General features: G+C 45.1%; 2 non-coding genes across 2 annotated transcripts; both read right to left on the reverse strand.

Moving 5' to 3' along the window:
• Nucleotides 1–1,023: 1,023 nt before the first annotated feature.
• Nucleotides 1,024–1,096, reverse strand: trnav-uac (transfer RNA valine (anticodon UAC)). The gene has a single exon. It is a non-coding gene; the product is annotated as a tRNA-Val (tRNA).
• Nucleotides 1,097–12,284: 11,188 nt separating this feature from the next.
• Nucleotides 12,285–12,359, reverse strand: trnan-guu (transfer RNA asparagine (anticodon GUU)). The gene has a single exon. It is a non-coding gene; the product is annotated as a tRNA-Asn (tRNA).
• Between the last annotated feature and the right edge of the window lie 4,864 nt (nucleotides 12,360–17,223).

A 17,223-nucleotide genomic window follows, 5' to 3' on the forward strand; every position in this document is an offset into this window, starting at 1 on the left:
GAGGCCTACACAGTGAGCTGGAGATGTTCATCTATATGAAGGTTCTGCAATACAAGGGACTTTAAAATCCCTGACCATTCCCACCAGGTATCAAAAGCAGCGCTCAGCTGACAGTCACCGGATGGTTTGTTCGAAAACTTTTCTCTTGCTTTCACGGGAAACCATCATTAATTAACCTCTCACCTTCTTTACACAATCAAACAAATGCTAACCAGGGACACTCCATACTTCAATCATTTGGCCTGTGCTTTGGGGAGCGGGCAGGGAAATGGACCTGAGTCCATTATCAAATCAGGCATGATTGTGTTAAATGGTGGAGCAGGCTCGAGGGGCCGTAAGGCCCACTCCTGCTCCTATTTCTCATGATCTTATGTTCTTTTGCATGTTAACCCATTTTACTCAATGTATTTTAGCTTTCTGGTTGAAAGTGTTCATTGCCGATGACACCACGAATCTGGGGCAACTTTTATCAAATTTATCAGCACCGATTATTCCTACCGTGCACACAAAATACAATCAGTAGTGAAGATAAAATCCCACCGTGTGTATTTTCAGATTCAACGCAGCAGCATTTCAAATAAAGTGAAAGAATTTTACACTGAAAAGATTTGCAAGTGTTACTTGTATTTGTGTCTTTAATTAAACTTTGTGGCGTCTGACTCCCGTTCATGCCACTGCTGAATAAGAAAGGAGGGTTTGACATTGACCAGACTGCACTGCCCCTGATATTTGTCAGCTCATCCTTTATATTCAGTGGTTTCTCGCCTTTTGATGGGCTGCAGTGTAGCGGATATCACGTTGTCCTCACACGCAAAAGGTCTCCGGTGGATCCATTTTCTCTCACTCAAAGTTATCGATTTATTGGTGAAATAAAGAGCAAATAATGAATAAGGGAGCCCTTTTGCCAGGAGAATTAATAGCAAATAAAAATAGCAAATGCTGGAAATCTCTGCAGGCCAGGCAACATTTGCAGAGAGACTAAACTCGCCTCCGATTGTTCATCCACAGCAAGTTTAAATACAATGTTTCTGCCTGGGATTGAACCAGGGACTTTGCACCTGTAAAGCAAACGTGATAACCACTACACTACAGAAACCTCTTGTACAACAGCCCCCACAGCGAGGAGCTGACCAGTGAGCTCCCTCTGTGCTGATCGGGAATGTGTTGGCTCACCTGAAACAACTTCTGTCCCATACTGAATGTTCTCAATCCTTCTCCTCCGCTGCCCTTCACAGAAATGTCACGGATCACCCAGCCACCGTGTTCACTTCCACATCCTCACAGTGGGGCCACAGAAGCTCCTACCATCTCCCCGCGATCAGCGAACTCACCCAGTTTAAAAAATTAAACCCCAAACACGTGACCGGCCAAGTGCAGGAGAAGCCAGATAGTCTGCAAGCTCGGTCTATCACAGAATGTATTGGTATTCATGGTGATTACAGCAATTATTAATCGTCTCACAGACCTCAATTATTTGTATGCGATGAATTGATCGAGGATTTAAACCAGGTTCGTGCGCCGGGTCTTAACCCCTCGACCACCAGGGAACAGCTACGATACATGTCAAACCAGGTTAGTGACCCGGGTCTTAACCCCTCGACCACCAGGGAATAGTTACGATGCATGTCGATATATTTATATATATTTATATATGAACCTGAAGGTCAATGGCTACCTACCTAGACCTCGTGGCGCCCACGCTAGTGCGTCTAACTTTGAGTGAGAGAAACGGTTCCACAGTGACACCTGTCATGTGTTCTGCATGGTTACAGCTTGTACTATTACAAGGTGTGCCACCAGAGGGCACTGCAGTGGGAGACTTGTAGCTTACCTGCACAGGTGTGCCTGGCCTAGTATAAAAGGCAGGCCACCAATAAAGGTTATCAATAAAGGACTCAGGTCACTGCAGTTAAAGAACGACACATTGTCTCGTGGAGTCATTATCATAGCATTTGAAGGTATTACAAGGGAGTCCAAAGCCTCAGAAACTGAAAATTCTACAAGAGCGTCGAAGTCATGCTGTAGGTGCCTGGGACAACACATTGCTCAAAGTTGTCCACACGTGAAGACAGAGTGTTTCTTCGACAGAAAGACTGGGCATCTTACGAAGGCATGCCGCCCGAAGGGTAAACCTGTTGTTAAAGCGATGAGTCCAGCGTTCAAAGCTCTGAGTCGAAATCCCAAGAGACTTCATAGTATGGAAGACCAACATCAGGACGAGGAGATGTTAGAGTTACACATCATCAGGAGCACGAGTTTAACGGACAGTGATTCGTAAAGCATTTAAATCCACATAGATGTTGCTGGTTTCAAGATACCAATGGAAATTGACACGGGTGCATCCGTGAGTGTAATACCGGAGTCACTGTACCGCGACAAATTTCGTGATTTCCAACTGGAGAAACCCAAGATAGAGCTGCCAGGCTACTCGGGAGAGTAAATTCCTGTGGTTGGTCATATCACTGTACCAATCGGTGAAATATAAAGATTAATTTCAGAACTTGCCTCGAATAGTAGTGAAAACAGACAAGTCTGCCTTACAAGGAAGAAATTGATTAAGCTCAATGAAGCTGGATTGTAGTCAGATTTTCTGTGTGGAAGCGAGATTTTCATCAACGGATGAGGTTGTCAAGAAGTATCCAAAGGTGTTCTGCGAAACGGACAGTCCGATCCAAGGCTTCATGGCGAGTGTCAGGGTACAGAAGGACGCTAGATTGCTTTATGACAAGCCCCGTTCCGTACCATATGCACTCAAGGAGAAAGTTGAGCATGAACTCAAAAAACTAGAAGGTGTTAACCATTACACTGCGGAAACATCTCCGCTTTCAGCACCAGATTAACAAAATTAAACCCAATGAGATCGGGAGAAAAGTTCCTCACATGCTCAGGGCAAAATAAATAATTGTCGTTCTACAAAAGAATGAACAAATTTCAGCACCAGGTCAGAATGAAATGTTCAACGAGCAGGTGGACTGCTGAATCGCACTTTTAAGCAGTTGTTGTTGACAAAGCAAATGGGTTCTGCCTCATGATTCAATATAAGAAATGTCTGCAATAGGATTCGAACACTATCTATAGTGACCTGAACACATCACCTTGGACCACTCGGCCATCATTACTATTCAGTGCTGTGTCGCCACCTGCAGGTTGATTTTGAACTTTTGTGTCCTGTCACATGAAATAAATCAGGGCAACAGGCGGTTCTCTGCCTGACATCGGGGAAAGAGTGAGACAGACCTTGGAGCAAGGGTCTGGTTATTGTCAAACAGCAAATGAAATATTAATTCTGGAAGAATAACATTGAAACGAAATGTGATCCTGACACCCAGAAACAAGTGCTAAGGCAAAAGGTGAAATGCTGCATCCCTTCCTGCAAAAAATTCCTTTCACAACCATTTCTCTGAACAAAACGGCACAAAAAAAAATGTTCCTTTCAAAGTCATTAAACTCCCGAATTTCCACGCCCCGCAACTCTCCTGAATCTAATGCCTCAAGTTTTGCCGACTCCATCCATATCCCTTTGCTCCAAGGTCTGTCTCCCTGTTTGCCCGGTGTCAGGCAGAGATCCGCCTGCTGCCCTCATTTATTTCACTCTCTATGAATCTCTCTAATATTCCAACAGCAGCCATGGTTGTGTGAAGGTTTGTATTCTGTTAATCGTCGCCAATTGTTGTGAAAAGTAGAACACCAGGAGGCTGAGTACTGTGAGCTAAACTTAGTGTGATCTTAGTCTTCTTTATTACAACTCCAGAGTGCCTGAACAACATGGCAGCCAACCTTTTATACTGGCCCTGCAGGTGTGGGCAGGTGTCCATTCGGACTCCAACAGTCACGCCCTCTGTTGGCAAGTATGACATAGTTACATACTTCACATAATTGTTATCGTTAAGAAGTTATAATTCCAATGAATGCCTGAATCATCAGAAAGGAGCCTGGTTTGTAGGACAAGGCTACATATCAGGAAGGAGTGTAGTTAGATGACAAGGGAAGTGATACTCTGATGATAAGTTTGGAGACTAAAAAGAGTAATTACTGGAAACACTGAGCAGGCCAAGCAGCATCTGTGGAGAGAGAAACAGTGTTAACGTTTCAGGTTAATGACCTTCCATCAGAAGTTGGGCAGTTGTGTTAGGTAATGCTATTAAAAGTTTCAATTTCACGAAGCAGGGGTAAGGAAAATATATAAAATGTGGCATTTGGAACAGATAGTTTAGAATCCGATTAATGTTTGATCAATGTGTACACCGAGCTTGGAACTGTAACGTGTTTGAGTTATTCGGCTAACATTCGCAAAGTTTGGGTGTAAGTACTATTAAGTGTATGTTTAATTATTGTCTGCTTAATAACTCTGACATTTAATGTTGCGGACCCTATTCCTGCACTGCGTGTGTTCCAGCTCTGTTTGGAGCACCGATCCCTTCTATCCGTCGCTTACAGGGACAGTTGGATTCACCGTTTCTTTGTTTGGTGAAATTTAAAAGATTGAAAGCGGCGCACATCAACCTGGTCACCTTCTCACTAACCGCTACACGCTGCTCCCGTGAGATGGAAGCACAGTTACTGTTACAAGCTTGAACGCAGGTACAAGCAGAACTCATTCATAGAAAGTACAAGTCCCTGAGGCACCTGATTTTTTGCACCAAACTCCTTCGCAAAGAGTTGCGGTTCGTGTGGGGTGATATGGGCACATCTTTCCCCACACGACAACACTTCAAACATAACTCAACGGATGCAAAGCGCTTTGGGGCGTCATGAGTTCCTGAAAGCTGTTGCAGAAATGCAAGTCCTTCTTTGCAAAAGTTTGATGCAATTTCAAAATGCTTGGCTAAACCGAGGGCTTGTCTGGTATGTGAACCCGGGACCTCTCGCAAATTTCAAGCAATAACCCCGAAGCGAGAATCATACCCCTAGACCAACGAGCCAACTGTTCGATAAATGTGGAGATAAGGTGTAACCATTATTGAAACATTTTTAGTGTGTTGCTATTCTTGATCGGAGGAGCACATGAGATGGAATCAGTGACTTTGCTTTTACGACCTGTCTTCTGAAGCACCGCACTGTCCAACACCGACAGTCAATGAGCTGTTGGGACGTTAGTGTATCCAGGCTGTGGGCGGTCACCCCGAGCACAGAAAAGGCGTTTCTGCATTACTTCTGGGTGGGGACAATATCTTTCCCGTTCTCTCTTCCTGTTGTCTATAACCCTGTGCTTTGGTTTCTCTATTTATTCCCGTGTCACAGTTTCTAGTGTTTAAAAGGGAGCAAAAGATGAAATGTGTGTCACTGTAGAACAAGTTATCTCACTCAAAGTTAGACACACTACCGTGGGCAGCACGAGGTCTAAGTAGGTAGCCGTTGAAATTCAGGTTCACATATAAATATATATAAATATATCGACATGTATCGTAACTGTTCACTGGTGGTTGAGCGGTTAAGACTCGGCGGACCAACCTGCTTTCAATCCTCAATCAATTCATCGCATAAAAATAATTGAGTTCTTTGAGACGATTAATAATTGCTGTAACCACCATGAATACAAATGCTTTCTGTGATAGACCGAGTTTACAGACTATTTGGCTTCTCCTGCCCTTTGCCGGGCACGTATTCGGGTTTAATTTTGTAAACTGGGTGAGTTCGCTGATCGCGGATAGAAAGGTAGGAGCCTCTGTGGCCCCATTGTGAGGATGTGGAAGTGAACACGGTGGCTGGGTGATCCCTGACATTTCTGTAAAGGGCAGCGGAGGAGAAGGATTGAGAACTTTCAGTGTGGGACAGAAGTTGTTTCAGGTGAGCCGACACACAATGCCGATCAGCACAGAGGAAGCTCACTGGTCACCTCCCCTCTGTTGGGGTTATTGTACCAGAGGTTTCTGTAGTGTAGTGGTTATCACGTTTGCTTTACACGGGAAAAGTCCCTGGTTTAATCACGTGTTTCGTCTCCTGGCAAATGCTGCCTGACCTGCTGAGATTTCCAGCATTTGCTATTTATTCTCCTGGTAAAAGGGCTCCCTTATTCCTTAATTGCACTTTATTTCACTTCAAAAAATAGATAACTTTGACTGAGAGAAAACGAATCCACCGGGGACCTTTTGCGTGTGAGGCCAACGTGATATCCGCTGTACTGCAGCCCATCAAAGGGTGAGAAACCATTGAACAAAAAGAATGAGCTGGTCATCGTCAAACCCTCCTTTCTTATTCAACAGTGGCATGAACGGGAGTCAGACGCCACAAAGTTTAATTAAAGACACAAATACAAGTAACACTTGCAAATCTTTTCACTGTAGAATTCTTTCACTTTATTTGAAATCCGACAGCATTGAATCTGAAAATACGCACGGTGGGATTTTATCTTCACGACTGATTTTATTTTGTGTGCATGATAGGAAAAACCGGTGCTGCTAAATTTGATAAAAGTTGCCCCAGATCCCTGAAGACTTTGAACCAGAAAGCTAAAATATAGTGAGTAAAATGGGATATGGCTTTCGAGTTAAGATGTAAAGCACAGGCCAAATGATTGAAGTATGGAATGTCCCTGAGTTAGCATTTGTTTCATTGTGCAAAAGAAGGTGAGGGGTTAATTAATGATGGTTTCCCGTGAAAGCAAGAGAAAGGTTTTCGAGCAAACCATTCGGTCACTGTCCGGTGAGCGCTCTTTGTGATACCTGGTGGGAATGGGCGGGGATGTTAAAGCCCCTTGTATTGCAGAACCTTCATACAGACGAACATCTCCAGCTCACTGTGTAGGTGTCATGGTGCAACGGTAGTGTGTCTGATTCCAAATTAGAAGGTTGCGTTTTCAAATCACGTTAGGTCAGTGTTTTTTTTGGATATTTTTCTTCCAGAATTAATATTTCAGTTGCTGTTTGACAATAACCAGAACCTTGCTGTAATGTCTGTCTCACTGTTTCCCCGGTATCAGTCAGAGATACGCCTGCTGCCCTTATTTATTTCATGTGACATGACACAAAAGTTCAAAATCAACCTGCAGGTGGCCACACAAAGCACTGCATAGTCTGGATGGCCGAGCGGTCTAAGCTGCTGTGTTCAAATTGCAGTTTTCTCTGAGGTGAGGGTTCGAATCCCACTTGTGACTTTTCTGATCTTTGAGCGGAACCCATTTGTTTTGTCATCACCAACTCCTTAAAAGTGCAATTCAGCAGTCCACGTGCTCGCTTAACATTTCCCTCTGACCTCGTGCTGAAGTTTGTTCATTCTTTTGTGGACCATCAATCAGATATTTTGCCCTGAGCATGTGAGGAACTTTTATCCCGATCTCATTGGGTTTAATTTTGGTAATCTGGTGCTGAAAGGGGAGATGTTTCCGAAGTGTAACGGTTAACACGTTCGCCTCACACGCGAAAGCACCTCGGACGGAAATATTTTCTGGAGCTTTATCATGCATGTTCAGAGAAGAGTTTGTTCTCCTGTGAAAGGTCAAGAGATCAAAAGAACGTAAGAGTTAGGAACAGGAGTCAGCTATTCGGCCCATTTTCAAGTTTTCAAGATCTTTCCGCCCGGTTTCGGACCGGGGACCTTTCGTGTGTGAGGCGAATGTGATAACTACTACACTTCGGAAACACAATGATAGAATCTATCACAGGATAAAACCACAGCTCTAACCTACACAGCTAGCCGAGAATTCAGGAACTTGTTTCAAGAGAATAGAATGAGGGTGCTATATTTAAGAAGGCTGTAAGTGTGGCCTTCGAAAGCGTGGACCATTTTCCACGCCTCGGGAACCTACTATCAACAAGGGCAGACATCGAAGACGAGGTTCAACACCGCCTCCAGTGTGCCAGCACAGCCTTCGATCACCTGAGGAGGAGAGTGTTTGAAGACCAGGACCTCAAATCTGGCACCAAGCTTATGGTGTGCATGGCGGTGGTGATAACTGCCCCGCGGTATGGAACCGAGACATGGACTATATACAGCAGACATCTCAAATCACTGGAGAAATACCACCAGGGCTGTCTCCGCAAGATCCTGCAAATCCCCTGGGAGGACAGACGCACCACCATCAGTGTTCTCGATCAGACAACATCCCCAGCATTGAAGCACTGACCACACTCGACCAGCTCCGTTGGGCTTGCCACATTGTCCACATGCCCAACACGAGACTCGCTAAGCAAACGCTCCAATCAGAACTCCGATACGGTAAGCGAGCCCCAGGTGGGCAGAAGAAACGTTTCGGGCACACCCTCAAAGCCTCCCTGATAAAATGCAACATCCCCACCGGCACCTGGGAGTCCTTGTTCCTCGGGTTGAGTTGCCTGTGCTGCATGATCCGTGCCGGATCGATCATCCTCTGCCACGTGGTATGTCACAGCACGTTTGCACATTCACTGGAGGTACCCCATCGTGGTGCAGCCTTTGCACACGTAGTGCTTGAATCGATATTGATGGGCCCGAGGATTATCCCCGCAGCACCAACACGGTGCTAATAGATTCACATCGATCCCCGATGGCGGACTCTGAGTCATCACAGGTCTTGCAGCCACAGACGTTTCGACCCTGCCATATGCATTTCGGCCTGCTAGCGACATCATTTTATGCACAGTACTTGCCGATGAGCTTCGATGTTGAGAAGATATCTGTTTGGTGTTATCGTCCGTGGCCATGCATGCCTGGGCGATCGCGAGGGCCCTGCTCAGGTCTCGGGTTTCAGCAGCCAGCAGCTTTCGAAGAATGACCTCGTGGCTGATGCCCAGCACGTAAAAGTCCGACAGCATTTGCCCCAACGCAGCTCCAAAATAGCAAAGTCCCGCGAGCTGTCTCAGGTCGGTGAAAAAATCCGCCAGGTCCTGGTCCCCGGAGCGATGGTGCGTGTAAAAACGATATCTGGCCATGAGGATACTCTCCTTCGGCTTTAGGTAGTCCCAAACCAGTGTGCACAACGCTGAATATTCCTTCTCCTTTGGTTTTGTCGGTGTGAGCAGATTCTTGATGAGGCTGTATATTTTCGTCCCACAGATGGTGAGGAGAACCGCCCTGTGCTCCGCCACGTTAGTGTCTCTTCCAGCTCGTTGGCCATAAAGTACAGGTCGAGCTGCTCGACGAAGGCTTCCCAATCATCATCCTCTTTGGATCTCTCTGATATTCCAACAGCAGCCATGGTTGCGTGAAAATTCGAATTCTGTTACTCGTCGCCAATTGTTGTGCAGAGAAAAACTCACCGAGGCTGAGTGCTGTGAGCTAAATTTCGTGTGATCTTAGTCTTCTTTATTACAACTGCAGTGTGCCTGAACTACATGGCAGCCAACCTTTTATACTGGCCCTGTTCGTGTGGGCAGGTGACCATTAGGACTCCAACAGTCGCGCGCTCTGGTGGCAAGTATTACATCGTTACATACTTCACATAATTGTTATCATTAAGAAGTTAGAATTCCAATGAATGCCTGAATCATCCGAAAGGAGCCTGGTTTGTAGGACAAGGCTACATATCAGGAAGGAGTGTAGTTAGATGACAAGGGAAGTGATATTCTGATTATAAGTTTGGAGAATAAAAAGAGTAAATGCTGGAAACACTGAGCAGGTCAGGCAGCATCTGTGGAGAGAGAAACAGAGTTAACGTTTCAGGTTAATGACATTCCATCAGAAGTTGGGCACTTGTGTTAGGTAATACTATTAAAAGTTTAAATTGTCACGTAGCAGGGGTAAGGAAAAGATATAAAATGTGCCATTTGGAACAGATAGTTTAGAATCCGATTAATGTTTGATCAATTTGTACACCGAGCTGGAAACTGCAACGTGTTTGAGTTCTTCGGCTAACATTCGCTTGGTTTGTCTGTAAGTACTGTTAAGTGTATGTTTAAATATTGTCTGCTTAATAACTTTGACATTTGATGTTGCGGACCCTATTCCTGCACTGTGCGTGTTCCAGCTCTGTTTGGAGCAGCGATCCCTTCAATCCGTCGCTTACAGGGACAGTTGGATTCACCGTTTCTTTGTTTGGTGAAATTTCAAAGATTGAAAGCGGCGCACATCAACCTGGTCACCTACTCACTAACCGCTACACACTGATCCCGTGAGATGGAAGCCCAGTTACTGTTTCAATCTTGAACGCAGGTACAAGCAAAATTCATTCACAGAAAGTCCAATCCCTGAGGCACCTGATTATTTGCACCGAACTCCTTCGCAAAGAGTTGCAGTTCGTGTGGGGTGATTTTGGCACATCTTTCCCCACAATACAACACTTCAACACTTCAAACATAACTCAACGGCTATAAAGCGCTTTGGGGCGTCATGAGTTCCTGAAAAGTGTTGAAGAAATGCAAGACCTTCTTTGCAAAAGTTCGATGCAATTTCAAAATTCTTGGGTAAATTGAGGGCTCGTCCAGGATTTGAATCCGGGACCTCTCGCAAATTTCAAGTATCAACCCCGAAAAAATTATCATAACCCTAGACCAACGAGCCAACTGTGCAGCAAATGTGAAGATAAGGTGTAACCATTATTGGAGCATTTTTAGTGTGTTGCTCTTCTTGATTGGAGGAGCACATGAGACGGAATCAGTGACTTTGCTTTTTCGAGCTGTCCTCTGAAGCACCGCACAGTCCCACTCCGACAGTCAATGAGCTGTTGGGACGTTAGAGTATCCAGGCTGTGGGTGGTCCCCCCGATCGCAGCAGAGGGGTTTCTGCATTTGTTCTGGGTGGGGACAGTATTTTTCCCCTTCTCTCTTCCTCTTGTCTATAACCCTGTGTTTTGGTTTCTCTATTTATTCCCCTGTCTCAGTTTCTAGTGTTTAAAAGTGAACAAAAGATGAGATGGGTGTCACTGTGGAACAATTTCTCTCACAAAATTAGACACACTACCGTTGCACCACGAGGTCTAGGTAGGTAGCCGTTGATATTCAGGGTCATATATAAATATATATATGTATATCGACATGTATCGGAACTGTTCCCTGGTGGTCGAGCGGTTAAGACCCGCCGGACTAACCTGCTTTCAATCCTCGATCAATTCATCGCATAAAAATAATTGAGGTCTGTGAGACGATTAATAATTCCTGTAATCACCATAAATACCAATACTGTCATGTATCTCACACTACTGTACATAACTGTACCTTACCATGCCATACATGACTGTAACTAGAGATGACCTGTAACCACAAACCTACCTTACCACCAGGGGTGCATTTGCAGAGACACTGGATACCTTTCCCAGACAGGTATATAAGGATAGGTCTCAGGCAAGTGTGGCATTCGAGAGCTGTGTAATAAAGGTGCAGCTCCAGAGTGAACTTGACTTCAGTATGTGCCTCGTGTGAGTCTGTATTACAGGGTCAGGACTTTTCAGTGGCGACGAGCTGCGGGATTACAGAATCCACAGAATGGCGACCAACGGCTCAGATGAAAAATACAATGCTGGAGATAATTGGGAGGACTTTATAGAAAGGCTCCAGCAAAGCTTTGTAACCAAAGACTGGTTCGGCGACAATAAGGCAGACAAGAGAAGAGCCCATCTCTTGATCAGCTGCGGCTCGAAAACATACGCTTTAATGAAGGACCTGCTGGCACACGAGAAACCAGCAAGCAAGCCGTTTGAAGAATTGATCACACTGGTAAGAGACCACCTGTTCCAGCAAGCAGCCTACACATGCAAGCTACCTCGGACCCGTGCCAAAGCTCCCCGTACATCGAGCACAGGCTCAGGAAAACCCCGGGGGAGAGGATATCCCGGTAACTGGGCGTTCCAGCGACACTGAACAAGTGCCCGTTTTGAAACTTTCCAGTGTAATAACTTGCAACTTGAACATCCAACAGTCAGGATGGCCGAGCGGTCTAAGGCGTTGGTTCAGGTTACTGTCTCCTCCGGAGGCGTGGGTTCAAATCCCAATCCTGACATTCAGTGTTTTTAATGACAAACTCATTTGTTTGTGCACCACTCTGAAGTGCTTTGGGACATCCATCGAACTGAATAAAATGACGCATTTCAATTGCAAATAGTGATATCAAAGTTACTTCTCACACCGGGAATCGATCCTGGGTGGCTGTAGCGAATGGAATGGTTTTGCGAAGCATTGCAATGTGCTCTCTAAATATCTCGCACTGCTCATTTAAAAACACGGTTAAAGTTTGTTTCAGTGCATAAGAAGGCAGGCTCGAAGGGCCAAATGGCCGACTCCTGCTCCTGGTTTTTGTGTTCTTGTACAGAGCACAGAATAAATGATTAAATGATCAACTCTCCCTCAGTTCGCATTTCTTTCATTGTGCAAAAGAAGATTATGGGTTTATTAATGATGTTTTCCTGTGAAAGCACCAAAAAAGTTTAAGGAAAATAATTCATCCAACGTGGGGTTTGAACTCACAACCCTGAGATTAACAGTCTCATACTCTACCGACTGAGCTAGTCAGGACTGCACAAGTTGTATCTCCCTGTCACTGATCGCTGCCAGGGATCTGTTGGCTCCGCACCATGGATGTATCTCGAAATTCAAACCTCGAAACTGGTTCTCCTGATTTCCAAGCCCCTTGTATTGTAGAACCTTCATTTCGACGAACATCTCCACCGCACTGTGTCGGCCTCGTGGCGCAACGGTAGTGTGTCTGACGGTAAATCCGAAAATTTTGTGTTCCAATCAGGTCGGGGTCACTGTTCTTTCAGACATTTGTTTTCCAGAATTAATAGTTCCTTTGCTGTTTGGCAATAACCAGACCCTTGCTCCAAGGTCTCTCTCACTATTTTCCCGGTGTCAGGCAGAGATACGCCTGCTGCCCTCATTTATTTCACATAAAAGGACACAAAAGTTCAACATCAACCTGCAGGTGGCCACACACAGCACTGAATAGTCAGAATGGCCTGACTATTATCCCTACCACAGTGGATAACCTCATATTTCCCACATTATACTCCACCTGACAAATTACTGCCCAGCCACTGAGCCTATCGATATCGCTTTGCAGATTGTTTGTGTCCTCCTCACAACTTGCTTTCCCACCGATCTTTGGATCACCATGGCTACATTACCAACATGCAGAGCACAGAACCAATTATTGACCGACTGACTTTCCCTCAGTTAGCATTTCTTTCATTGTGCAAAAGCAGATTATCGATTCCTTAACGATGTTATACCATGAAAGCAAAATAAAAGTTAAACGAAAATAATTTGCACACTTGAAAGGAATATTTTATTTTGGTGCAGTTCCGGTCAGAGAGATGTTGTGAAAGGAACTTTTTGCAGAGAGAGGGATTGAGTATTGCAGATTGCTGCTGTACATTTCTCTCTGGGCTTGGCATTAGCTGCTGGTTTCTGTAGTGTAGCGGTCATCACATTCGCCTCACACACGAAAGGTTGCCGGTTCAAGCCCGGGTGGAAACATTATTTCTGAAACAAAAATTGGTTTTAAATGTTCATTGTTCATGTGACAATGGCCTCCTTCCGTGCTGCTAACTTCTCTGATTCCATGGTGAGCAATGAACATTTAAAACCAGTCTCCTAAAATACAGAGTGTGTAAAATCAGAAAAGGAATAAAACTTCCTCAATGATTCAAGTTTCACAAATTATTAAAATTAAGTTGTTTAAGTTTCGACTGTCACTCAGTGATCATGTTAGAATTTATTTCATTCTGCTAAATAATGCTATCGGTTAATACCAGCAAATACAAGCCGCATTTCAAACCCGGAAACAACTCATTCATTATTCACCCTTCCCAGTTCCAGTTAACAGAGGGTTATTCATCCTCAATCCCAGAAACTCAAATCCAACTTCTGACATTCCTATTTTTCTAATTACCAACTCATTTGTTTTGACACCAGTCTGAAGTGCTTTGGGTCATCTGTGTAATTTAATTAAATTACTTCACTTTAATTAAAAACGGTGGTCGCAAAGTTACTTCTCTAACTGGGAATCGAACCCCTGTAGCTGTCGTGATCAGAATGTTTTTGTGAAGCATTTAAATATGCTCTCTAAAAATCTCGCATTCCTAATTTACAAATAGGGTTACCATTTGTTTCAGTTTGAAAGAAGGAGATTGAAAATGACAACAAAAACACCAGGCAGCGACTACATTAAGACAAATTCAAACTTTTCACAAAGTTGGTTTACGAAGTAAAGGCTGAGCTAAAGTTGGCACTCACCAGTCCCATCCGAATTTTAAATGTTTTATGAGATCGCCGCTCATCCTTCTAAATTTCAATGTATAAACACGCAGTTGATCCAGTCTCTACTCATATGTCAGTCCGGCTTGCCCCTTATCCTTAGACTGTGTTCCCTGGTTCTGGACTTCCACAACTTCGGGAACATTCTTCCTGCATCGAACCTGTCCCGTCCCATCCAAATTTTAAATGTGTCTATGAGATCCCCTTTCATCCTTCTAAACTCCAGTGAATACAGGCCTAGTTGATCCAGTCTCTCCTCACATGTCAGTCCTGCCATCCCGGGAATCAGTCTGGTTAACCTTCGTTGCACTCCCTCAATAGCAAGAACGTCCTTTCTCAGATTAGGAGACCAAAACTGAACACAATATTCCAGGTGGTGCCTCACCAAGGCCCTGCACAACTGCAGTCAGACCTCCCTGCTCCTATACTCAAATCCGCTCGCGATGAATGCCAACTTACCATTTGCCTTCTTCATCGCCTGCTGTACCTGCATGCCAACTTTCAATGACTGATGAACCATGACAACCAGGTCTCGGTGCACCGCCCCTTTTCCTAATCTGCCGCCTTTCAGATAATATTCTGCCGTAGTGTTTTTGACCCCAAAGTGGATAACCTCACATTTATCTACATTATACTGCATCTGCCATTCATTTGCCCACTCGCCTAACCTGTCCAAGTCACCCTGCAGCCTCTTAGCGTCCCCCTCACAGCTCACACCGCCACCCAGTTTAGTGTCATCTGCCAACTTGGAGATATTACACTGTTACATGTTCATTACATGTTACAATGAACATTCTGAATCAGACACCTCAAGTAAAGTGCGTGCAATGGGCAATGATTCAACAATTAACATAAGTACGTAAGGAGCAGGAGTCGGCTATTCGGCCCCACGAGCCTGCTCCACCATCCGATAATATCGTGGCTGTTCTGATCCTGCACCCATGCTCTTTTCATACTCCTCTCGAGTTTCTGCAGTGTCGATTTCTCGCTATCTGTCCTAAGCTTCCCTTTTTCCTTTATCTTACCCTGTGTGTCCCTTGAGGGATTTTTATCCCCGATCTGACTTTACTCACTCTGTGTTTTAGGAGACTGGTTTAAAATGTTAATTGCTCGTCATGGAATCAGAGAAATTTACAGCACGGAAGGAGACCATTCGGCCCATCGTGTCCGTGCCAGCCGACAAACAGCTCCCCAGCGCAGTCCCACTTTCCAGCTCTTGGTCCGTAGCCTTGTAGGTTACGGCACTTCAGGTGCACATCCAAGTACTTTTTTAAATGTGCAGAGTGTTTCTGAATCGATCACCCTTTCAGGCAGTGAGTTCCAGTGATTTCCCCTCAAATCCCCTCTAAACCTTCGACCAATTACTTTAAATCTGTGCCCCCTGGTTGTTGACCCCTCTTCTAAGGGAAACAGATCCTTCCTGTACACTCTATCCAGGCCCTTCATAATTTTATACACCTCTATCCTCTCCCCTCAGCATCTTCTGTTCCAAGGAAAACAAACGCAGCCTATCCAATCTCTGCTCAGAGCTAAAATTCTCCAGTCCCGGCAACATCCTCATAAACCTACTCTGTACACTCTCCAGTGCAATCACGTCCTTGCTGTAATGTGGTGACCAGAACTGCATGCAGTACTCTAGCTGTGGCCTAACAGTTCAAGAATAACCTCCCTGCTCTTGTATTCCAAGCCTCTGTATAATCGATCTGGACAGCAGCCTGTCCTGTCGAGAGGTGATCGTGGGAGGCTGAGCCTTAGTGGAATCGGAGAGGAGGAAGTTTTCTGCTGATCAACATGCAGTCACCCACAATTCCTCATTCTTTAGGCGGAACTGTGTTACTGTAAGTTGGGGTGGATTAGTAAGAGAGTCCATGTCATTACTGGCTTGCAACAGAAGCTATTTACCCAACGTGGGGCTCAAACCCCCAACCCTGAGATTAAGAGTTTTATATTTGACCAAGTGAGCTGGCTGGTCTTGGCAAAGCTATGGATCCTTGTGGGTGGATTAATTATTGAAATAATGGTTGAGTATCTCACAGACTTTAATTATTTTTGCCAACTTGTCATCGGGAACATTCTTCATGCATCCTCGTGAACCTTGTCTGAACTGCCTGCAATGTTAGTATATCGCTCCTTAAATAAGGAGACCAAAACAGTTAGCATTACTTTCATTGTGCAAAAGAAGATTAAATCCCGTGAAATTCACCCGACGTGAGGCTCGAACCCAGGATCCTGAGATTAAGAGCCTCCTGTCCTACCGACTGAGCTAGCCGGGCTTCTCAACATCGCTCCTGTCAATCCCCTTCAGTTACTGGTCAATGGTGATCCCAGGCTGTTGATGGCGGGGGATTCGGCGATGGTAATGCCGGTGATAGCCGGGCCTGCTTCAGTTGCATCTTCCTGTCGCTGATTGCTGCCAGGCGCCTGTTGGCTCCGCCCCGTGGGTTAATCTCGAACTTCAAACCACGAAACAGTTTCTCCTGAATTCCAAGGTGTGTACGGAGATCAACCATCAAAAGCTCTGTCATTAACCACAGGGGGTCCGGCATTTTCTGATCGCAATGCGCTTTCAGTCCTTGTCCTTAAAATTGTGGATGTGTAAATTGGGGAGTTTAATGACTGAAAGGAACATTGTTGTTTGGTGCAGTTCCAATCAGAGAAATGTTTGTGAAAGGAACGTTTTGCAGAGAGAGGGATTGAGCGCCTGTTGGCGGAAACATTTTTGAAATGAAATCTTGTGGACGATAAAATGGAACAAGAGCAGTCCGGGGTACATTGTCACATGATGCAAGCTATCTCTTACCCGGACCAAAGCTACCCGTACACCGAGCAGAGGCTCAGGAAAAACCCGGGTAGAGGATATCCCGGTCACTGGGCCTTCCAGCAACACTGAACAAGTGCCCGGTCTGAAACTTTCCAGAGTAATAACTTGGAACGAAAGGATCCAACAGTCTCTTGGGATCCCTTGGAACTTCAGGGGATGCGCTCCCTGGTGGTGGAACATGGGAGTGCATGCTTTACAGAGACACAACATCACTCCCCCGCTAAAGTCAAAGTGAAAACTATTTACAAGGTGAGGCGGACGGGAGCATTTCTTTCCCTGGTGGACCGCCTCGGTACAAAT

This window comes from Pristiophorus japonicus, unplaced genomic scaffold (genome assembly GCF_044704955.1).
Source record: "Pristiophorus japonicus isolate sPriJap1 unplaced genomic scaffold, sPriJap1.hap1 HAP1_SCAFFOLD_70, whole genome shotgun sequence".
In the NCBI taxonomy this organism is placed as follows: Eukaryota; Metazoa; Chordata; class Chondrichthyes; family Pristiophoridae; genus Pristiophorus; species Pristiophorus japonicus.